Consider the following 24,871-nt stretch of genomic DNA (forward strand, 5'->3'; position numbering starts at 1 on the left):
TGAGGGCCGTGTGAGGGCCATGTGAGGTCACGTGAGGGTCACGTGAGGGCCATGTGTGGGTCATGTGAGAGTCATGTGAGGGCCGTGTGAGGGTCGTGAGAAGGTCATGTGAAGGTCATGTGAGGGTCATGTGAGGGTCAGTTCATGTGAGGGTCATGTGGGGGTCATGTGAGGGTCGTGAGAAGGTCATGTGAGGGTCATGTGAGGGTCTTGTGAAGGTCATGTGAGTGTCGTGTGAGGGTCATGTGAGGGTCGTGTGAGGGTCGTGTGAAGGTCATGTGAGGGTCGTGTGAGGGTCGTGTGAGGGTCGTGTGAAGGTCATGTGAGGGTCATGTGAGGGTCATGTGAGGGTCATGTGAGGGTCGTGTGACGGTCATGTGAGGGTCGTGTGAGGGTCATGTGGGGGTCATGTGAGGGCCGTGAGAAGGTCATGTGAGGGTCATGTGAGGGTCACGTGAGGGCCATGTGTGGGTCATGTGAGGGTCACCTGAGGGTCACGTGAGGGCCATGTGAGGGCCATGTGAGAGTCGTGAGGGCTTTGTAAGGGTCATGTGAGGGTCTTGTGAAGATTGTGTGAGGGTATGAGGGTCTTGGAGAGTCGTGTGAGACTGTGCATGAGGGTCACTAGAGGGTTGTGTGACTGTCCTATGAGGGTCCATGGAGAGAGGGTGTGAGGGTCTTTGTGAGCCTCTGGGCCCCTGGGCAGACTCGGCCAATCCTGCCCTCAGGAGGCCACATTTCCCACAGAGCAGAGGACGGCGAGCAACGACTATCATCCGCTGTAGCGAGTGTGTCTGCCGGGAGCAGAGCTCGGGGGGGCACTCTTGACTCTTGGGCCGCTCAACTAAGACAGGAGGGACCGCGGCCACAGAGAGACACAGCTGCAGACCAGGCAGTGTCCGGGAAGAGTGAGGCTCTGGCTGCAGAGGGGCTGCTGAGCGGCTGGAGACGACCCTGGAATCCTGGATTGGGCTCAGAGTGACAGGGCTAAGGCCTTGGGAGGTGTTTCCAATTTTAGTTCTTAGGAGCGCAGTTCCTGCAGGCGGCCTCGGCCGGGGAGCCTGGGCAGTTGTAATGTAGCCCCCAGTAGCCATGAGCTTCCACCAGGTCCCCCAGGGCTCAGCCTAAAGGGAAAAGACGGCAGCTGGTGGTCAGGGGCCAGGGTCCCAGGGTTGCAATGACCCTGAGATGGTCGGCCACACGCAGATGAGGGAGGAGTTGTCCCTCCAGTAACAGCTGGCCACAGCTGGAGGCCTCTGCCTTGGCAGCTCAGAAAGGGCATAAAGACGGCCTCTGAATCCTGATTGCTCAGAGGAGAAGGTGCCCATGGTGGTGGCCCGGAAGGTGAGAGGCTTCTCTGCAAAGCTGATGAACGTGATTTCAGGGTAAATTTCCTCCTGCGATTGTATTTTATTCCAGAGCCATTAGGATAATATTGCTATTCTTTCCATGTCAGTGATACTGCGGCCTGATTTGCATTGTTCTGTGCGTGTCTCTGCTCTCGAGCTAAAAGTTGTCTGTGTCTGTAAGAGGCGTTTTGACAGGAATGGGCACAAAGCCAGGGTCAAGCCGCCAACCTCCTGTTCCCTCCTCTCTGTTCATCAGAGCCGTCTCTCTGGGCAGGAGGGCCTTCCTGGGGGCTGCTGTGTCCTCCCTCAGGTCAGGCACCTCCAGGACTGACCCTTGCAGCTGCCACTATGTGAGGAAGGGGCGTTCATTTTTCTAAGGTGCCATCAGATGACAGATCCCTCAGTGCAGAGCGCACAGTGGTGCTCAGAGCGGCAGAACAACCACAGCTTCTCGGGCAAGCAGAGGCCTCCAGAGCGGCCTTGGCTGAGGGCCTGGGAGCACAGAGAGGCCTTGGAAGGCACCATAGCGGCATGGAGGATCTTGACCTGGGAGTCAGATACAGACATGACTTGGTTCACGTAAGTACCACATGCTAACTGATGGCCCCACTGGAGCTTCTACATAACTTGGTTCAAATATCACTCTGCCTCTGTGTGTGACGCTGGGCGAGAGACTATGAGGTCTCTGATCCTCAGTTTCTTCACCTGAAATTTGGAGTGGACAATGCAACAGGACTGTAGAGAGAATCCAGTGGTGCAGATGGAAGGGAAGAACTTGCAAGTATCAAGCACAGCACAGATGAGCTCATTAAGAGGCAGTGCAGCATAGCGGTTCTAAGCACAGCCTTTGAAGCCACACTGTTCGGATTCCATCCCAAAGTTTCCACAATTATTATTTGTGTGCTCTTTGCTGAGTTATTTGTGCCTCCATCGCCTGCCCTGGAAAATGCAATGAGCTGCCCAGGTCTCCTGCCAGGGAAGGACTTACTGGCCCATGGTGAGTGAGGGCAACCTCTAGCCCCCAGGGTTGGCCTGACTGCAGGAGTCCCCTTGACTGAGGCCACAGCTTTTTCCATGACGTCCAGGAAAGCCTGGAGGTTTGAAGGCCTGCCCATCTCGGCTGGTGCAGGACAACCTTGATGGACAATGCCCACCCCAGAGCTCCCTGTTGGATTTTTCAAGCCCTGGCTGGGCCTGCCTTGTGGTCAGAGCTCCTCCTCTGCCCAGTGCTACTCCTGTCACAGGTGCTGATCCCTAATAAGCAGTTTGCACCCAAACTCAGTTGCAGTGCCTGCTTCTAGAGAGCTCAGCAGGTTCCCAGCAAATAAACATAAGGCAAAGCAAAAGGATTTTATGATAGTCAGATGAGTTCACAGATTTTAAGGATGCTGAACAGTGTCTGGGACACGGTACTATTATCAGTGTTAACCGTTGCTAATGATTTATCCTTGTGTCCTAAATAGAGGGATTCTCATGTGCTCCCATCCTCTGCAGGCTTCCAGGTTTCAGGCAGGCATAGAGGCGGGGTTCTGATTTCTCACTGGAATCATCGGCCATGGGTCTTTGTGTGCAGCTCTTGTCCCCCAGCACCCACCCACTCTGTGCCAGACTCTGTCACACCAGTCCCTTGTCCTCATCTGTAATCCTCACACTCACTCCATAAGGTGAGTATCGTTATCCCCACTTTACAGAGCCCACTTCCAAATTCCAGTAGAAGGCAGCGCTGAGACCCAAAACCTTCATCACGGGCCCTGCAGCCTTCTCCTTACACACATGAGAGCTCGTCCCCAGGTAGGCGACCACAGGTCAGCACTCGAGATCCCCGTCAGCTCAGCTGGCCTTGCTGTTCCACGTGCTCTTCACGATCCGGGCTGTCTCCACGCTTACTCATCAACAGAAATGCAAGGTCCAAAGCCCATCTTTGTCTGGGCACAGTGGCTCACGCCTGTAATCCCAGCACTTTGGGAGGCTGATGTGAGAGGATCACTTGAGGCCAGGAGTTTGAAACCAGCCTGGCCAACATGCTGAAACCTCACCTCTACTAAAAATACAAACATTATCCGGGCGTGGTGGTGCGTGCCTATGGTCCCAGCTACTTGGGTGGCTGAGGCATGAGAATCACTTGAACCCGGGAGGCAGAGGTTGCAGTGAGCTGAGGTCACACCGCCACACTCCAATTGGATGACAGAGTGAGACCCTATCTCAAAAAAGCGAAAACAAAAAATAGACTATTTCTCTTCTCCTTACAGTTCCCACCTGCTCTCCTGAGGTGTGCTTGGATTGTCCACAATGTATCACCACCTCTCAAATGCCCTTGCTTGTTCTTGGGAAGCGGATCCTCCCTTTCTGGGGTGAGGTTGGTGCAGAACTGAGTGGAGGAGACAGGAGGAGGAGGGCTGCGGCCGGCCTCACCTTGGTCTCGCATCTTCAGGCTCCAGGAAGCACACTGAGAACGTTAGGAGAGTGAGCCTGCTGGGGATGAGGGGTTGGAGTTCCTGCTCCTCCAGACAGTGAAGATCTTGATCATGCAACCTCCAGGGAACGAAAGCCCTGCCTTTCTCCAGGCTCCGTTTGGAAGGGAATCGTGGGCAGGTGGACTCTTGCCTGGGAGAACTGACTTCTCTTGGTTCAGGTGAGTGTAGCCATATTCATCTGCTTTTGGCCTTGATAGATGTGCCATGACTGGACATGTACCGTCAATGCAATCAACACAGCATGGATTTCTGTGTCTGCTCCTTTCATTCAGCCTAACATTTTTGAGGTTAAACCACGTGTGGCATGCACTGTTACTTGGATTCTTTTCATTAACAAATAATATTCCTGGGGCCAATTGCATGTATTTTGTATTTTTTAAGGAAACATTTAGTTTTAGTTTTACTTAATGTCTTATGATTGCCAAATCTCCTAAGTGATCTTTTCAGTTTGTATACATTAGGTGCTATGAAGTTCTGTGGGTTTTGATGAATGCCCAGTGTCAGGTATCCACCATTTCAGTATCAGAATAGTTCTACTGCTCCAGGGTCCCCAGTGCTTCATGCATTCAGCTCTCCCCTCTCTGAACCCCAGCAACCACTGCTGTTTGCCGACTTACCTCTGCAGTTTTGACTGTCCCAGAATGTCATATAGTTAGAATCGTTCAGGATGTAGCCTTTTCAGACAGATTTCTTTCACTTAGCAATATGTCTTGATAGCTCGTTCCTATTTATCCCTGAATACTGTTCTACTGTATGGATGAGCTACAGATTTTTAATCCATGCACCCGCTGAAGGACATTGTGGTTGCTTTCCATTTGGGGCAATTATGAAAATCTATGCTATAAACATTCATGTGCAAGTTTTTGAGTGAATATAAGTTTTCAAATCAATAGACTAAATGCCCAAGAATGTCATTGCTGGATCTTATGGTAGGACTATGCTGAGTTATAAAAAACTGTCAACTGTCTTCCAAAGTGGGTGTAGCATTTTGCATTCCCACCAGCAGCGAATGACAGTTCTCTTGATCCACAGTCTTGCCAGAAATGGATATTTTCAGCTTTTTAAAAGACATTTGCCCTTCTGTTGGTAGCGTTATTGCATTGTTGCTTAATTGGCAATTACCCAATCACAAATGATGCTGAACATCCATGTACATATATATATATATATATTTCCAAATGTGTGTCCTCTTTGGTGAAGTGTTTATTTAGATATTTTGCCCATTTTTAAATGAGATTGTTTTCTTATAATTGAGTTTGAAAAGTTTTTTGTGTATTTTGGATACAAGTCCTTTGTTAGACATGTGTTCGCAAATGTCATCTCCCAGTTTGTGGTTTGCATTTTCATTCTTTTAACAGTATCTCTCACAGAGTATAAGTTTTAAGTTTAATAAAGTCCAACTTATGAATTTTTTTCTTTCATAAATCATACTTTTGGTGTTATTTCTAAGCCCTCACCACCAAATCCAAGGTTATGTAGATTTTCAAGTCTATATTCTAAAAGTTTTATAATTTTGCATTTTACATTATACTCTGTGATCCATTTTGAGTTAATTTTTGTGTAAAATGTAAGGTCTGTGACTAGGTTCACTCTTTTAAGAATTTTGGAATACCTATTATGGTAAAAAGGGCATAACATGAAATTTAACATCTTAACCATCTCGAAGCATATAGTTCAGTAGGTTCATGTATATCCCATTTTTTCAGCACCATTTGTTTAAAAGACTCTTCTTTTTTCATTGAATTACCTTTATGCCTTTGTCAAAACTCTTTATTTGCATGGGTCTATTTCTGGGCTGTCTATTCTGTTCAGTAGGTCTGTGTTTCTATTCTTTCACCAGTATTATTTTGTTTTGATTATTACAACCGTATAATACATTTCGAATTTCTCTGCATCATTTTAATGAGCTTAGACTGTATTGTCCAGGTACAGGACCTAATGGGATAAGCAATGTACTAACGGTAAAATTTGAGTTTTGGTTAGATACACTTGAGGAAGTGTGGTAGGCATACTGGATAAGAATAAGACTTGGTATGGAAAGACCACATAATCCAGGTGCCAGACAATTGAGGTGGTGGCACTGAGGATGGAGAGGAGCCAGAAGGCAGGTAGGGCAGGCTTTCTTTCTTCTGGAAGCCCCAGCAGGCAGGCATTCGTGTCCAGATAAGATGGGCTGACCGGACCCTCCAGTCCTTCCCCAGCAGAGCTTCAACCGCTTGTAAAATTTTACTTCATGACACTTTTTGATGTCTATGGATGGACAGCTGACTCAACTGAGTAACCACCACCTGCTTCCAACTGCCCTCTTCCTTGTCACCTCATGCTGTAGAGATTGGGAAGCCAAAAATCAACTTTCCCAAACTTCTCTGTAGCCAGGGTGGCGGTATGACCTATTCTATCCAGTGACACAGAAAGAGCTATCTTCAGGGAAACCGTTGCTTTCTTGATGAAAAGAGACGTGCACAGTTGCAACTGTGGCCACCCTGGTCAGGCCTCAATACCCCTATTTTCATCTGCCTGTGGATATGAGCCAGTGAGGCGGGGGAGGACCCTGGGAGAACGGCTTTCCTGCAGGGTCCTGGAAGGGACTGAGAGCTAAAAGCTGTTGTCGAAATCACTCCCAACAGTTCAAACAACCCTTTTTCATTGAGGAAGAATCTCGCCATGTATCACTGTGTCCGCTGTGTAACGTGTGTTTGTCACCAGCTTAAAAATCCAGAAGATAAATTGAGAGAGGTTAAGTGATTGTGTGAGGTCATATAATAATAGAAATAATAAAGTTACTGTATGCCGGGACCTTTTCTAAGCACATCATTGACTTCCTCCAGCCTTGATATTTATTTTGTAACTGGGGCCATAGAAGCAAACTGAAGTCAGGAGGAAGAGGCCAAGAGAATCCCAAGAATTCAGCCTTGGCAGCGTAAATCCACGAAAGCAGTGCTGGGAGGCAACCACCCCAGACGCAGAACCACACCAGGAAAACAGCTCTGCATCTGCCTGGTCCCCGACTGTTCTCTGCTGCTGAAGGCGTTCCTGACACAGGTGCACGCCTCACTTACCACTGCCATCGTCGCTGCTGGTTGAAGAGGGAGATACACTGTGGCCATCGCCACCTGTACCACCAGCCTTGGGACCAGTGAAGATCTTACAGAACAGATCAGAGAACCCTTCCTCCTTCCTTCCTCCTTCTGTGTGACGCTGACTTGAAGGGGAGGGTTGTCAGGTGGGGATACGTGGGGACTGAAATGCCACAGGCTTTAGGGAGGTAACCCCTCCTGTCCCCTCACAGTCATCTTTCTGCCTGTGCACACAGCCTGTCAGGGCGGCGGGGTCATGCCAGGTAACTGAATAACCTCCTTCGCTGGAAGCCATTGCTCCTCTGCAAACCTCAGGCTGTGTTCCTCGGTCTGGCCAAGTTCCCTCCTCCCTTCTGGGACCTTCTCTCTGTAGCGTGGCTTCCATCTCAGTAACCCTAGACACAGAGAGTATGTCTGTGTTTGTCCAAGTTTCTCTTGTGATATGCATCAAGTATTAATTTTCCTAATAATCAACTCATGTCCTTGTTCATCAGTGGATAAGCACAATTATCTGGGGGCATTTCTGACCTTTACTGCCTGGACATGTCTGAGGCTCAGCTCTGCCCCACCAGGACCTTCCATACGTGTTGATCTGCTTGTGTGTCTGTCGCCCTTTGCAGTCTGTGAACTCCTGGAGCTCAGGGCTGCCTCAGTTCAGTTATCAGACGCCTGACACATGTTTTGGTTGAATGAAGCAAAGAAGGAAGAAACAGGGCCACTTCGGACACTGATGAGAGGCCTCTGCACTCTCCAGGAAAGGCAGGATGCTTGGGTGGTGAGGGCAGAGGCCTCCCGCAGGACACTGAGAACCTAGAGCCTATTGTTTCTGGGCCAAGACACTGATTTGTGGGGGATGAGGGGAAGAGCGGGCACTTACGAACGGTGTCTGAAATCCCCAGCAGTGTAGACATGTACACAGAAGACGGAGGAGGTCACCAGAATGCTGACAACTGCTGACAGGATTCTATTCAAAGAAGTATGAGACGCTGCCAGACAGGTGCTGGGTTAGAGGAACCAGGCCACACTGCATGACCAACATGAAGCCAACAGTCTGCAGCTCCTATTGCTGTGTCCTCCAGCCGGGGCATGTATAGAACTCTGCCCAGACGTGCCCCTGTGTCGGGACTCTGGAGAGGCTGGAACCCTGGCTGCATCGGCAGAGAGCTCAGGAAAACGGGAGAGCTTCAGACCCATGGCCCATACAGGACTCTTCTGACCTCTGGGTGCCGAACTGAGGAAACCTGACCTCAGACGTGCTCTGCTTGGGTTTCTGTTTTGAGAAGAAGTTTTAGCTCATTCTTTCTATCCCCAGTGCCTTCACAGCCTTGTAGATGCAGCTTAGCAGAGAGGGGGCCTGGCTTCACTGTCAGGAAGCTCTGGGTTCAAACCCCGCAGCAGCCGTACGAGGCCGTGGTTACTGCGTGGCCTCTGAAGTTGTTTGCGCTTGGCTTCGAGCTTAGGCCCACCCCTTTTTAGCTGTGATGTGTTCAGCAAGTTACCTATGTTTACTCTGCCTCAGTTCACTTACTTGTTAAAACAGGAATTACGGTCATACCTACCAAATACGTTTGCTGTGGGACTTACAGATCCACGTGAAGTGCTTAGAAAAGGTCCCGGCATACAGTAACTTTATTATTATTATTTCTATTATTATATGACCTCACACAATCACTTAACCTCTCTCAATTTATCTTCTGGATTTTTAAGCTGGTGACAAACACACGTTACATGGCGGACACAGTGATACGTGGCCAGATTCTTCCTCAGTGAAAAAGGGTTGTTTGAACTGTTGGGAGTGATTTCGACAACAGCTTTTAGCTCTCAGTCCCTTCCAGGACCCTGCAGGAAAGCCGTTCTCCCAGGGTCACCCCCCGCCTCACTGGCCCATATCCGCAGGCAGAGGGACACGGGGGTACCGAGGCAGAGGGACAGGGGGGTACCGAGGCCTGACCAATTAGTTCAGCTGGGACAGCTTTGGAGGCCGCCATCTCCGCAGGGTCCTCTTGGTGCCAGTGGAGGCTGCTGTGGTGCCAGTGGGCCTGCATCACAGCTCAGATACCCTTCTGTCTGCAATTCCTTCTCTCCTGTCCTACAACAGGGCTTGATCCCAAAATCAGTCTTCAATAATGTCAGCCTGAAATAACCAAAAGGATCAAAACCCAATTTTATTCAAGCATAAAGTTTGAAGGCAGCCACTCAGAAACACGAACTCCAAAATAATGGGGTCAGTGCCTCCCTAGTGAGGAAATTAAGGTTTTATTAATGTGGGCAGCAACAAAGAAGTTTGGCTGGATGACACCGTTTCCCATACATGGCCAGGACACAGTTGCAGGGATGTGATTGGTCACAGTTTGCTACGTTCTAAAGAAGAGTGCTCTAGCACTTTCTGAGGAGGGGTGATCATCTGAGGGGGGCTGCTCTCTGGTGCCACGAGGACTTTTCTTATCATTTATAGGAAGAAGCAGAAGCTGTAGCTGCATGCTACGTGACTCAGGTCTCACAATTCATGTTCCCTTCAAGGCTCAAAATACTTTAAAGTTCCAACAGCTTTAATTTGAATTATTTATCTTCACAATAAGCATTCTGCTTTCTGAACTCCATCTCAGAGTAAGCTTCCAAGGGAGTGCAATCTCTGCATCTAACTTTACAGAACTGTTGCCAGAATTAGGATAACTAAATATACATTACAATTGTTGGACAATATAGCACCTCCCTCTCCCTTTCTTACAATCTCATAGGCTAAGTCTCTAACCTCAGGGTACCCTATGCTTCTACCTGAAATATAGCTTCCATGTGTAACCCGAATCAAAACATACTTTCTTACACCAATCTAAGCTCCGTATGTTGCATCTCAGGGTAGAGTTTGACGTTTGGCCCCAGACGATAAAAGTTCAGCTGGTTTAATGAAATCTTCTTACTCCCATCCTGAACACAAGGCCACAGGTTAAGGTGAAGATCACATATGTCCAGGTAAGGCCTGTTCCATCCGTTAGCGAGAGAGTTTCTGCTTCTGTATCCCAGTCTCCTTATCCAAACCCAGACTGAGTGGACAGTTTATCCAGGATCCCAGGTGCTGCTCTCCCAGGAACCGTGCTTAACGACATTAGACAAGTGCTAATTTGCATAGAGACTGCCGAGACCCTTTGCAAAGCAAAGAAATGCACATTGTTAAACAGTTACTATAACACTGACTGCAACCATGAAAACAATTTCACAGCAGATTAAACACACTTAGTGAAAGAAGTCCAGTGCAAAAGCAAAATCTCAACACCAAATGAGAGTTTAGTCGACAGCTAGCAGGGAGCTGAGGAGACAACGGCCAGGTGCGGCATCCCGATGACCTTACAGGGTGATTTGCCCTAGGTGAGCGGGAGCACACTCCAGTTTGGCAAGATTTCCTGCCGGAGATGAGCTATCAAATTACAGTGAGGGATCGAAGGAGGAAAGCTAAGGCGCGGAAGGAGTTGGAGGATGAATAGAGGGCATCAAATCTATATGAACCGCAGGGAAACTTGTGTCAGACAAGCAGAAAAAGGCAGACATCAGGGAAGCAGAGAAGGATTGCTTTTATGATGAGTGATAACAAGCCTGAAAATAAAGGATTCCTATTTAGACATGAACAACTCTGTTAGATAGTAAGGAAAGAAAAAATAATGAGAATTTCCAATACAAAATAAATTTTCCAGTTTCATCTTGATCCCTCTCTTTCTCCAGCCAGGTTTGTTTTCGTCCATCTCCCGCCTCCAACGTGAGAGCTCTGCTCTTCTAGATGACCAGACCTCTCCTGACTCCCCAGCCCTGGACACTCAGGCCTGCGACTCGCTGTCCAGTGCTGAAAATGTCTGTCTCCCTAACACTGACGATCCAGCTCTTTTCATGTTGCCTTGGGAAATCTCAGACAATGAATCTTACTCTTAATTTCACACTTGCTTTTCTTTATGGCAAGAAGCCAGGGACATGTGGGCACCTATAAATAATAAAAATGAATGACACTGGAAAGTGGCAAGGCCATCAACATCATTTAAAATCTCCCCATTCTGGGCTGATAACTAATCCCTGGGCCTGGACTGGACAAGTGAATCTTGAAAAAGAGACAAACGCACAGATGAGGCTGGGAATTCATCATCACGGCATCAGACAGATAAGCATGGTGCTTGCCTGAGTGGCCGCCCCTCTGGCCAAGTGAGGCTCTCGAGAATTCCAGATCACGTGCCCCTGTGTGTCTCACGTTTTACTGACATCTGTCAGAATGCCTGGAGTTTGCAGGATTACATAATCTCCTATTCAGAGGCAAATACTTCTGTGGAAAAGAACATTATAATTCTGTTCAACTTAAACCTAAAATCGTAGGGAAGACAGGGGTAAGACAAATCCGTGGCATCTTGCTAAAAGCAAGATTCCTCTTGATTGAGGTAGAATGCAGAAGTATTAAAAAGAGCTACAGGATAATTTATCAGCGGGTATTCTGGCTTGAATTTTGTGTCCCAAAGGGAGAAATATTGAAGTCTTAGCCCCCAGCACCTCAGGATGTGTCCTTATTTGGAAACAGAGTCTTTGCAGATTTATCCAAGTTAAGATGAAGTCATTGGAGTAGGCTCGAGTCCAATATGACTGGGGTCCTTACGAAAAGGAGAAATTTGGACCCAGATATGCACAGAGGGGAGGTGGTGTGAAGAATCTAGGAGGAAGCCACCTGAATTTGGAGGATTCAAGTGGTGCATCCATGAGCCAAAGAACACCTGTGCCTGCCAGAAGCCGCGAGAGGCACAGAGCAGTTCCTTCCCCAGGGTCTTCCCAGGAGCGAGGTGCCGCCAGCACTTGGATTCCAAACTTGTGGTCTCCATAGCTACAATAAAATCCTGCCGTCTCACGCCACGCAGTTCATGGCACATTTTTCACGGTGGCCCTAGCAGACTGATACGGAGGGTTCTCAAAAAGTTTATGGTTATGTTCTGAGAACAAATGTCATTTAATTTTTATTTTGCCTTGAGATTTACAAAACCAGTTTCTCTGTCATCACTGTAGTCAGCACAGTCGGTAGCACAAACTTCATATTGGGATCCATTCAGGGAATAAAAAGGTACTACATTTGCACTGAGGATGGTAGAAAAGTTTCAGGAGAGAAGCAGCGGGAGGAAGTGGGTGGGGAGGGATTGATGGAGGTGCTGGTGATGAAGGTGGAGCCAGAGGCAGTGCTGAAGGGGGGTGAAGATGAGGACCTTCGACGTTTCCTGTGGTCAGTCTGCTGTTCCCTGCTACATGCTTTCTGAGTTAATGCTTCCCGTAACCACGTGTGTTAGGCCATCGCTGACCTTTCACCAGCTCAGGGAGGTTAATAGCGTGCCCAACTGCAAATTAACAAGGGACTGTAAAAGTTAGAAGTGCATTCACCTGATTAAGAATAAACAAACAAAAACCACTTGCCCACAGTAACTTAAAACAAGTAAAATTTACTTTTCCCCAAAGCTTAAAAAAATCTGGAGGAAGGAAGATATTGGTAGTGATCCAGTCCTTGGATGCTATTGAGACGGATATTCCTGTTATTCTATTGGATTTTTCTTCATGCTTGAGGTCTCATGGCCATCACATGGCCTCTGTAGCTCCAGACATTATGTCTGAAGTCGAGGCAGGAAGAAGAGGGAGTGGTAGCATGAGTCTTAACTGTTTCTTATGTCAGGAAAGGCAAATCCTTTCCAGAAGTCCCTAAAACAGCACATATTTTATTGATCTGAACTGTGTTGATAGCCACACCTAGTGATCAGTTTTTTGGGTAAATAGGTATTGAGCTTTCCGGGTGCTACAGCGCACAAATGAGAGAAAATAAAATTGGTTACGCCTCTTGTGTTAGCCAACAAATAGCATATGACAGAGTGCCAGAGTGAGAAGGCAAACCTGCATCTCCAGCCATGAATGCAGGACTGTCTTTGTTCATAAAATCTTCTTGTGGTGAGACTACCAGCCTGCGTCCTGCAGATACGTCTCCTGTTCCATAGAAGCAGCCCCTTCGAACAAAGCGAGGTCTTTCTTGCAGGGTTGCTCCAGTATTTGGATCTAATTTGTTTGCATGGGGATCATATGGGGTAACAGGTACTACACTACTTCAGAAGACAATTGGCCCAGGTTCTAATTCCACTATTATCATAAATTTCCAGGTATTTCTTCCTCTATAGCTTGGAGCAAAATGGAATCAATTAAACCTAGTGTTTTCTATTTCCCTTAGTTTTGTGATGCGCTTGAAAACAGTTTGGGAGTTTCCATATGAATTTTTGATTGGATTAGTACTTATAATATCACATGTTACCATTACCAATATTTTCCACGTGCTTTATAGTTTAAAATTACTTTCAAAATATATATTAGCTTATTCGAGCCTCATAAGAAGCACTATCAAGTGGGCAAAGTAAGGCGTCATCTAAGAGTAAAAGCTGCCCATGTAACCACATCCCTCCTGTGCTCAAATTCTTGCCACAATTCCAGTAGGGATCTTCTTATATTCTAAGGCCATTTTCCTTGTGAATTTTAAAGTCACAGCATATCTCATACGTTACACCCAGACAAAGGTTCCAGATGTATTTATACCTTCTCCCTTTCTGTGACTCTCTCTTAACCTCTAGCCACAATTCTTAAGGCAGCAATTGGTGTGATACTGCCTCCTTGGCTGCTTTTCTAACTCCAGCCAGTGGACTCAATTCAGAGGACTGTGTCTTCAAGCTGACGGGCTAAAACGCAGTGAGCCAAGGTGACCCAGTGCTCCTACCTGTGAAGCAGGCTGAGCAGGGCAGTGAGTTAAGAGCGTTTCAGCGACTGGTTCTAACTATCTGTTTCTTATTAGGTTATTATTTCACTTGGGCTTCGGTGATAAACATCAGAAGTCAGGGGTCCCAGGCAGAGTTCTCTTTGGTAAAAAGGACCTTCCTAAATGTGGATACCAGACCAAAACTCAGTAAAACTCCTGATATGCATTCTCCAGGGAAATCATTTTTGTTTTGCATGTGGAAAGAGATGACCTTTTCACTGAGGGGGTAAGCTTCAGGCAGGGTGGGAAGGCTGAGGGTGCTGAGGGAAGGGCAGACGGCAAACTCCTCATCTGCTCAGGTTCTTTTTCCAACTCACTGCCCAGAGCGACGCTCATTTAGAAGGCGGTGGGTGCAAAACGGAGGAACTCTGGGCTTTATGGCACGGCACCTGGAAAACTGCTGCAGTAGATTTTGGTTATTGCCAACATGGCCCTAAAATTGACCAGTTCTCTTCCTATCATGGACCTTCCCGGTCACCCCAGAACCAATCTTAGGTACAGTAAATCAGGCCTCTGAGAACTCACTTCCAAGAGCCCTCCTCCCAGGAGCTCTGCCCTGAAAAGCAAGATCAGCTGGCACTGTGCACTCAATACGAGCGAACATTCTGATGAGGGCCTCAGTGTCTCGTGGGGAGAAGAGGAGAGAGAATAAGCCTGAGGAATTGGGAGGATCTGTTCAGCAGGGCTACATGGAAGCCCTGAAGCCATTTACCCGCTCAGGTATTCAGTGCCAGTAAGCAGGTGAGGAGAGAGGAAAGCAGCTGGACCTACAATGCCCGTCTTTCTGCTCACTGTCCACGTACCCAGCACACCCGGATCCCTTCTCTGTGGCTCACTGTCCACGTACCCAGCACACCTGGATCCCTTCTCTGTGGCTCACTGTCCACGTACCCAGCACACCCGGATCCCTTCTCTGTGGCTCACTGTCCACGTACCCAGCACACCGAGATCCCTTCTCTGTGGCTCACTGTCCATGTACCCAGCACACCCGGATCCCTTCTCTGTGGCTCACTGTCCACGTACCCAGCACACCCAGATCCCTTCTCTGTGGCTCACTGTCCATGTACCCAGCACACCCAGATCCCTTCTCTGTGGCCAGCTGTGGCAGGGAGGAGAGCTTCCTTGTGGATGGTTGTTTTGTCTGAAATCATCTTTCATGGGAACAGGGAAAGTCATCTCCCTGGAACCTGAACTGCATTTTCCCCCAAATCCCTTCTATAGCTTGTCTTTTTGTTTTCTCTTCTGAGTTTTCCAAGAGCCAGGATGACACCGGCCTGAGTCCACACAAGGCTGTGTAAGGCCAAGAAGAGCGGTTCCTTCTTCAAAACAAGTGTGTCCAGGCACCCTCAGAGTTGCTAACTCTAGGGCTTGGGGCTGGAGTATAAGTGGAGACAGCATGGGGAGACTCAGGCATGTGCAGCTGCCGTCAATCACGTGACCTTCCCGGGCACTGAGAGATGGGGAGGGGAGAGCACATAATAGTGTTGCGGCATAGGTTATTTTGCATCACGAAATGTTTCAAAAAAGGCCAGTAATAAAATTTTTTGGGACAAATGTGTCTTTTATAAAACATTCCAAAAATCAGTTGAAAACTAAAATGGGCAAGAAGACAGTCTCCCTATTTGTAATAAACTTATATCTGCAAGAAATGAAATTCTAAGGAACTAACATGAAGCGGATGCTCCCTGATGCCAGAACAAAGCATTTGTGTCGACAAATAGTATTCTAGACTCTGGGAGCAGTGAACACATACAGAATGTGCCTCAAATAAAAATGTTGATAAGGGGTCTCAGAGAAATGTGTAATCCTCGCAGGAGCTGCTTTGCTGTAGAACAAGGAGCTGGTGTTTACAGCATGGGGAAGCTACCATCACACCCACACTGAGACCTCTCTGTTATCATCTAATTCATGACACTGCCTGGTACAGAAACCTCGTTTGAAAATACTAATTTGCACCAAGGACTGAGATATTTCTTTTTATCAGAAATAAATAACTAGATTTAGTCTGTGGAGGGTTGAGAAGGAGAACGACCTATAGTGTGTGTTCCCCCAGCCCTATGCCCTACATTTCTCTGTGTATTTGTAGTTAATTAACACATTCATTAAGTTGTTGTGACATGTATATATATCTACATATATACATATATACATGTTGCTACATATTATATATGTATATACATACACACATATATAGCTTGAGAGTTTCTCAGTATCAAATGTTGCTGTAATTTATCTGCTTCAAGTCATGCAATCGATGTCAACTTTCTGTCTTCTCTTCCTTGTTAGTCTCCTCTGCCTGTCCCCATTTCCATTTCCTCTTCCTTCTTTCTCACTCTCCTACTCTCCTCCGTGTCTCCCCTCCTGTCACTTCCTCTCCATCCTCCTCACTCCTATACTCCTCCCTCACTTCCACTCCTTGGCCACAGCTCTGTTTCAGCCTAATGAGGAGAGCAGTGGAGTCTGAAATACTTCAAGGGGAAGAAAAGGTTAGAAGCAAAATTCAAGAGGTTGATTCTGTCAAGACCTTCATCTGGGATTCTCCGGTCTGGCAGGTTCATTATTTTGTGAAATGATAACTGATTGCATCTGAAGGAGCATGAGAGAGCGATTTAGGTCACTTCCAGCCCCTGTCAGCAAACAACATCTCAGACAGCATCAGAAAATGAACAGGGTGGCTGTGCAGCCAGGCACCCTCCAGACCTTCCCGTCTCAGCCCGGCCAGAAAGGGCCTAGCGGCCAACACCAGATGACGTTTCTGATTTAACACCACACTGCTCATTTGTTAGGGTCGTTTATCTGAACTGTTTATTTAGATGGATTTTGATGATTGTATTTATTCATAAAACCACTGCAAAAACATGGCGCAGATTATTTCCACCACTGCAGCACGTTTGTTTGTACTGCTTTACAGAACTGTTCCACTCCCAGAAAGAACCAATATGCTGAATTCTATCACCATAGAATAAGTTGGGTTGTTCTTCAACTTCATAACAGTGGAATCATATAGAATGCACTCTTTTGTGTCTGGCTTATTTTACTCAGAACGTTTTGACATTCAGTCATTCGCTCTGTGTGTTAGTAGTTTCTTCTTGTCATCACTAAGTTACAGTGTGCTGTGTGACTATGCCACAATTTGATTATTCATTTGCCAGTCGATGAATATTTGGGGTTTTCAGTGCTCTGCTGTTATGAACACGGCTACGGGAATTTTCTCCCAGAATTCCTTTTGTAAACACACGTTTTAAATTTTCTCTGGTACAAAGCCAGGCGGACATTTGTTTGGTCATACGGCTGCCGGAGTTTATAAGACACCGTCAAGGGGTTTGACAAAGCCGATGTTTCGTTTTACGCTCCTTCAGCTACGTCTGAAACTCCAGCTCTTCCCCTTTTCAACAGCACTTGGTATTCCCGTACTTTTTCTAATCAGTTGGAATTGGCGCCTCATTGTGGTTTTAATTTGCGTTACCGTGATAGACGACGATGCTGAGCATGAGTTTATTTGCTTATTAGTATTCATGTGATTTTTTTTTGTTTATTGTCTGTTTACATTTTTTGGCCATTTTCCATTGGGTTCTATTGGGTTCTGCCCCTATTTGTCATTGAATTGTATACAGAGATGGAGTGTGAGTTTCCCAATTGTACCCTGCATGTTTACTTTTAATAAAGCTTTTTGATAAAAAGATATATTTAACAAAATAAAATCCGTCTTTATTTTCTTGTTTGGTGGGTGGTGTCTTTGTGTCTCTTCTAAGATATTTTTTCCAACTCTAGGGTCACAGGGTCACAAATAAATTACGCTTTATTTTAGAAGATCTATAAATCTAGCATTTGTATTTGATCTATAGTTCATCTCTCATTTTTTATATATCGTAGCAGTCAAGATTATTTTCCTGTCAATAAGTCGTCGTTCTAGCAGAACTTCATAATGGTCTCTCTTCCTCATTATGTTGACGGGCTCCTGGATTAAAAATCAGTGGAGTATGTGTTTGTGTGTCTATTTCCAGACTTTCTATTCTGTCAGATTACTTATCCTCATGGCATTACCCGTATCTCACTGTCTTGATCTTTACAGCAAGTGTTGAAATCAAAGAGGGTAAGTCCTCCAAACTGGTTGTACATTTTCAAATTGTTTTCGCAGTTCTAGATCCTTTACATCTCCATCTGCATTTTAGAATTCACTTCTCAATTTTCTTTTTTCCCCCACAAACACACTGATGTTCCCTGGCTCCTCAATCACAGTCATTATGTCCTGGCACCGGCTTTGGTTTCTTGAAGGTGGAGATCTACCCTGTCTCAAACTTCTGGACTTTGAAAGGGCATGGAGGCAGGATAAATGGAGAAAACTATTAATCTTAATGCTAATGATTCATTTTGAGACGCGACAATCATTTAATTCTAACACAAGCGTATTTCAGGGTAACTGGGCATTGGGATTCCAGGATTCCCTAATCACATTTGCATATAGTGGCCCCTTTCAGATTATATGAACTCACAAATGAATACACGTTCATTCAGCGTGTTTAAGGAAATTCTGTTCCCTTGACAAAAACATGCCATTAGATTATTGTTTTTTAATTAACAATAAGGGAAAACATGCTTAGAATTATTTATGGATAGAGCTGAGGCTGCCATTTGTGTCCGGCCCTTCACTCTTACTGCCTGGCTACTCCTGAAGGTGTCACGGAGCTGGAGCAACCTCACCTTTCCTTACCTGCTGTGCTCACCTTTCCTTACCCGCTGTGTTCAGTACCTTCCTGGGACCTGGCAGGCTCCGTTCTTCTTCTTTCTCTGCTAGAGATATCCCCCGTCCATTTTAACCGTCTGCAGTTCAAACTCCTCTCCACTGTGTTTGCTCAGAGCTAATTTTCAGCCTCCATCCCTGCGTGACTTCACATCCAACCTGCACCGTGCACCACGAATAGTCTGATGTCACAAAAGAAAAAGAAAATGTCCTGGAATAATAACCTGCATCGAAACTTTGTGAGGCAAAATTCTTGGGTTTATAATGTCATGGCTTAGTTTCTGCTTATTCATTTATTTCTGGAATGGACTAGTATGAATGAACATTTTCTAAGTGTACATATTTGATTTTCTAGTTCCTGTCAATTAGATCACCTCAAAGTCAATGACAAGTGTTTATTAATACAGACTCTGTTTAATTCAGGCCAACACCAAAACCTGTGGCTCTTGGGCCCACATTTGCCCACCGGACATGACTGACCATGTCCAGGGCTGGGGACTGGCTGGTGTCTCCTCTTCATTCTATGATTGTTCCTTGTCCTGTGGTTTCTTCCTTCCAGCTCAAAGATACATATGGTTAAGAAATGACATAATATAGTGAAATTAAAATATTTCTGTTTCTTTCACACAGTGATTGGGACTGTTTTCATTTTGGCTCTCCAAGCCTCAGTTTTTTCATCAATAAAATAAATGGTTTGGTCTCAACACAAGGCTGTAAACCAGGGGCTTGCATCAGAATCACTACAGCAGTTTTTAAAATGCACAAGTGCCCTGGCCACGCCAGCAGACATTCAGAGGCAGTGAGTCTGGAGTGACACGTGATTATAAAGGGTCACAAGCGATTCTGATGCTGCATGCTCGTTGAAGTTGAGTAAATGGCCCAAATTAGTGGCTCTCAAACCTCAGCGTGCATGATAATTATCTGGAGGGCTGCTTAAAACACAAATGTTACGCCTCACCCTTAGAGCGTCTGGTTCACTAGGTTGGGAGAAGGTCCAGGAATCAACATTGATAGCACGTTTCCGGGCGGTGCAGATGCTGCTGATCTGAGGACCACAGCTGGGGAACCGCTGCCCTAGATCAGAGACTTCCAGTCTTAACTGGATGTTAGAGCCGCCTATAGAACTTTTAAAAGTACTAACAGCTATACCACACCCCAGGTCAATTAGCTCACACCCTCCAGAGGCAGGATCCAGGCATCAGAATTTCCACAGCTCCCGGCCCGTGGGAAGGGCAGCGGACGTAGATAGAGCACGTCCATCTCTCAGCGGTCAGTTCTCAGGCCCTTTGACAGGGCCATAGACTGATGAAAAGTTCCAGGAAACAAACACATGAGCAGCAGAATTTCTCTGACAGTCAGACTGAAGTTTCAGGAAATAGTTTATTAACCAGTCTTGGGCATTATTACTGTGACGCTTCCAACGGACCCCCAAAAAATTCCCATGAGGTTCAAAGTGTGTTTGTATTGAGACTTGGAAACAACGTATTAGTTAGTGAAAAATTACTTTTAAACTTCTGTTTGCTGTGTGTGTGTGTGTGTGTGTGTGGTTGTGGGTATGTGTACGTATATATTCCCTTGAACAGACATCTCATGGAGAGGAGAGATGGGCAAATACAAAATAATTTGCATGTTATTGCATATTGAAACTTAAAAATGCCATCTTAATAGCTTACATATTTTATCAAAACCTCCAAAATTATTACTAGATGATGTAGGTGCACCTCATTTTACTGTGCTTTGCAGACATTTCGTTTTCTACAAATTGGAGGTTTGCAGCCACCCTATATCGAGCAAGTCTATCAGCACCATTTTCCCAGCAGCAGGTACCCACATTATGTCTCTGTGTCACATTTTGTGAATTCTCACAGTATTTCAAACTTTTTCACTGTTATATCAGTTATGATGATCTGTGGCCGGTGATTTTTGATGTTACTATTGTAATTGTTTGGGGATGCCATGAACTGTGCACATGTGAGATGGCAAACTTAACTGACAAATGTTGTGTGTATTCTGACTCCTCCACTGACCAGCTGACCCTCCCCTCTCTTTCCCTCTCCTCAAGCCTTCCTACTTCCTGAGAAACAATATTGAAATTAGGACAGTTAATCACCCTACAGTGGCCTCTATGTGATCAAGTAAAAGGAAGAGTTGCACATCTCTCACTTTAAATCAAAATCTAGAAATGATTAAGCTTAGTGATGAAGGCATGACAAAAGCTGAGACAGGCTAAAATCTAGGCCTCTGCAACCAAACAATGAGCCAAGCTGGGGATGCAAATGAAAAATTTCCAGAAGAAAATAAAGTGCTACTCCAGTGAATGTACAAATGATAAAGCAAAGCAAGCTATTGCTGACACAGAGAAAGTTGGAGTGATGTGGATAGATCAAGCAAGACACAACATTCCTTAAGCCAAAGCCTAATCCAGAGCAAGACTGTAACTCTTCAGTTCAATGAAGCCTGAGAGAGGTGAAGAAGCTACAGAAGAAAAGTTTGAAACTAGCAGAGGTTGGTTCATTAGGTAGAAGAAAAGAAGCTGTCTCCATCATGTACAAAAATGCAAGGTGAAGCAACAAGTGCTGATGCAGATGCTGCGGCCAGTCATCCAGAAGGGTTAGCAAAGATCACTGACGAAGGTGGCTACAGTCAGCAATAGACCTTCGATGTAGACAAAACACCATCCTACTGGAAGAAGATGCCACGTAAGACTTTCATAGCTAAAGAAGAGCAGTCAGTGCCTGACTTCAAGGCTTCAAAGGACAGGCTGACTCTCTTGTTAGGGACTAATGCAACTGGTGACTGCTGAAGTTGAAGCCAGTTCTCATTGATCATTCTGAAAACTCCAGGATCCTTAAGAATGATGCTCATCTACTCTGCCTGTGCTCTGTAAACAGCACAAAAAAGTCTGGATGACAGCACATCTATACAGCATGGCTTACTGAATATTTTAAGCTTACTGTTGAGACCTACTTCTCAGAAAAAAAAGATTTCTTTCAAAATATTACTGCTTGGTGGCAATGCACCTGGTCTCTCATGAGCTCTTACTAAGATGTGTAAGAAGATCGATATTGTTACCATGCTGCCAACACAACATCTGTTCTGCAGCTTAGGGATTCAGGAGTAAGTTTGACTTCCAAGTCTTTTTATTTAAAAAATGTATTTTGGAAGGCCATAACTTCCACAGATAATGATTCATCTGATGCATCTGGGAAAAACAAAATTGAAAGCCTTCTGGAAAGGATTCCCCATTCTAGATGCCATCAATGGCATTTGTAATTCATGAGAGGAAATCAAAATATCAACATTCATATGAGTTTGAAAGAAGTTGGTTCTAACCTACACAGGTGCTTTGAGGGGTTCAAGACTTCAGTAGAGAAGTAACTGCCAATGTGGTAGAAACAGTAAGAGAATAAGAATTAAAAGTGGAACCTGAAGATGAACCAAAGTGCTGCAATCTCATAATAAAACTTGACTGAATGACAAACTGCTTCTTGTGGATGAGCAAAGAAAGTGGTTTCTTGAGATGGAATCTACTCCTGGTAAAGCTGCTGTGAACACTGTTGAAATGACAATAAAGGATTTATCACCTTAGTTCACAGAGCAGCAGTGAGGTTTGAGAGGATTGACTCCAGTTTTGAAGGAAATTTTACTAGAAGTGAAATTCTATCAAACAACATCACACTCTACAGAGAAATCTTTTGTGAAATAAAGAGTTAGTCCATGTGGCAAACTTTGTTGTCTTATTTTTAAAAATTGCCACAGCTTCTCCAACCTTCAGCAACCACCACACTGATCAGCAGCTGTCAATATCAAGGCAAGACTCTCCATCAGCAAAAATATTACAACTTGCTAAAGGCACAGATGATTGTTAACATTTTTTAGCAATGAAGTATTTTGATTAAGGCATGCAGCTTGGTTTCCTAGATATAAACACTTAATAGACTAAAGAATAATGTAAACATAACTTTTACATTCTCCAGGAAACCATAAAATTTGTGCAACTTGCTTATTGAGATATTCACTTTATTGCAGGTGCTTGAAACCAAACCTGCAATATCTCTGAGGTATGCCTGCATACTGTGGGGTAAGGGGACTCTTTGTGAATTACACTACTTACCCACCATTGTTTCCAGTGGTCAGCTCTTACACAAGAACCAAGCTCCATGCTATTCTGAGCTCCCCACCCTACTCCCAGTAGACACTGGAAGAGATAGAATAAGAGGTCAGCTGGAAGATAACCAACAAATGACTTTGTTGGGGCAACCAAGGTTCAACTGTTGAATGTTTTCCTCAAACTTTTAAGGCAAAATATGATGAGTTGCTTTGTTGCTTATATGATCTGGACTTTTAACGTCCAATTTGATGGGTGGAAATATGCCTGGAATGGATGTTGATATTGTAAAGGCAAGAGGCAGCTTTGATAATCATGAAGAGAGACAGAAACTAGACAACATAGGAATGCATTGAAGGACCTGGGTCATTCTGCTGGGGTCTTGGGGAACTGGCAGATAAAGAGGTTCGGGGTCTCTTCCAGCCATGCTCTCTGCCTCTGCAGGCATAAACAGACAAATAAGTCAATGGGTGTTGCACAGTGACTGCCCTCTGTTTGGTACAATGTTTGCAGGATACTGGCAGTAACAAGTAGGCTCCCACAGTCTTCTGGAAGGTGCTTCATCAGGAGTAGGGGAGACTTTACCTGTAGAGAAACAAAGATGAGACTTTTTCATCAGACTTCCCCTCACAAACCACGCCGGCAAGAGGAGCATGAAGTGATAGAAATACGTTGAAAGAAAAAATCCACCAGGCTTATATCAGGGAAATCATACGAAAGGCAAATAATACAGGCCAAACACTTGATCTGCATGAAGAAAAGTGTTAAGAAACGCAGAATGAAACTTTTTACTTTTCTTGTTCTTTATTGGCCTAATAGATAACTGTCCAAAATAATAATAGCAACAACATATTAGATGATTATAGCTTACGAATAAGTAAAACAGATGACAGTCACATATAAAGAATGGGAGGAAGTGATGGCATAAGCACCTGCCCTGCCCATGAAGCACTAGTACTTAAATTACTTGTAAATGTATATTGCAAGTGATAGGGCAATCACTAAAAATATTTAAAAGGAAGTATAATGGATGCTAAAAGATGAGAGAAAATGGAATCATAAAACGCTCAGTTAAAATGACAGGAGGCAGAAAAGATGGAAAGATAAAAAAGAAACACAGGAGAGAAACAAAAAAAAAACAGTTATAATGTGGTAGATATTAATCCAACTATAACAATTATCACTTTAAATGTGAATAATCCAAAATGACAATTAAAAGACAGAGGCTGACCAGGTAGATGAAAAAACAAGACTCAGCTACGTGTTGTCTATAAGAAACCCAATTTCAATATTAAAGTACAGACAGATTAAAAGTAAAGGGATGGTGAAAGATATTCCATGATAGTGGAAATTTTAGAAAACTCGAGTAGCTATATTAATTTTGGACAAAACTGATAATAGAATAAGAAACCTTATCAGGGATAAAGAAGGGCAGTAAAGGGTAAGGAGACGAACTGTCCAAGAAGACTTGACTGCCCTTAATGTGTGTGTTTGGCTAACAGCAGAGCGTTAAAAGAGGTGAGACAAAAACAGACAGAACTGCAAAGAAATATAGACATATTCGCTATTATGACTGGAAACTTCAACATCCTTCTATCAATAATTGACAAATCCTGGCCAGGTGCAGTGGTTCACGCCTGTAATCCCAACACTCTGGGAGGCCAAGGCGGGTAGATCACCTGCGGTTGGGAGTTTGAGACCAGTCTGGCCAATAAATATAGTGAAACCCTATCTCTACTAAAAATGCAAAAAATTAGCTGGGCATGGTGGTGGGCATCCATAGTCTCAGGTACTCGGGAGGCTGAGGCAGGAGAATCGCTTGAACCCAGGAGGTGGAGGTGGCAGTGAGCCGAGATTGTGCCACTGCACTCCAGCCTGGGCAGGACAAAGCAAGACTCCATCTCAAAAATAAAAATAAAAAACAGATAAAATAAATAATAATAATAATCGACAGATCCAACAGACAGAAAATCAGTAAGGACGTAACTGAATTGAACATCAGTGTCAACAAACGAGATCTAGTCGATCGTTGGAGGGTACTTTATTCAATGACAGCAGAGTAACATTCTTCATGGACTCGCATGGAAAACACACCTCAAGAAATGTTAAAAACAGATACCACCCAGTGTATATTGTGAGAACACCATAAAATTAATGTAGAAATCAATAACAGAAAGGTAGCTGGAAAATGCCAAACTAATTGAACATTAAGCATCACAGTTCAAAACAGCACACAGATCTAAGAACATTTTCAAAGATACATTTTTTAAAACTTTGAACTGGGCCGGGCGCGGTGGCTCAAGCCTGTAATCCCAGCACTTTGGGA

Source organism: Colobus angolensis, unplaced genomic scaffold (genome assembly GCF_000951035.1).
Source record: "Colobus angolensis palliatus isolate OR3802 unplaced genomic scaffold, Cang.pa_1.0 Scaffold137, whole genome shotgun sequence".
Lineage (NCBI taxonomy): Eukaryota > Metazoa > Chordata > Mammalia > Primates > Cercopithecidae > Colobus > Colobus angolensis.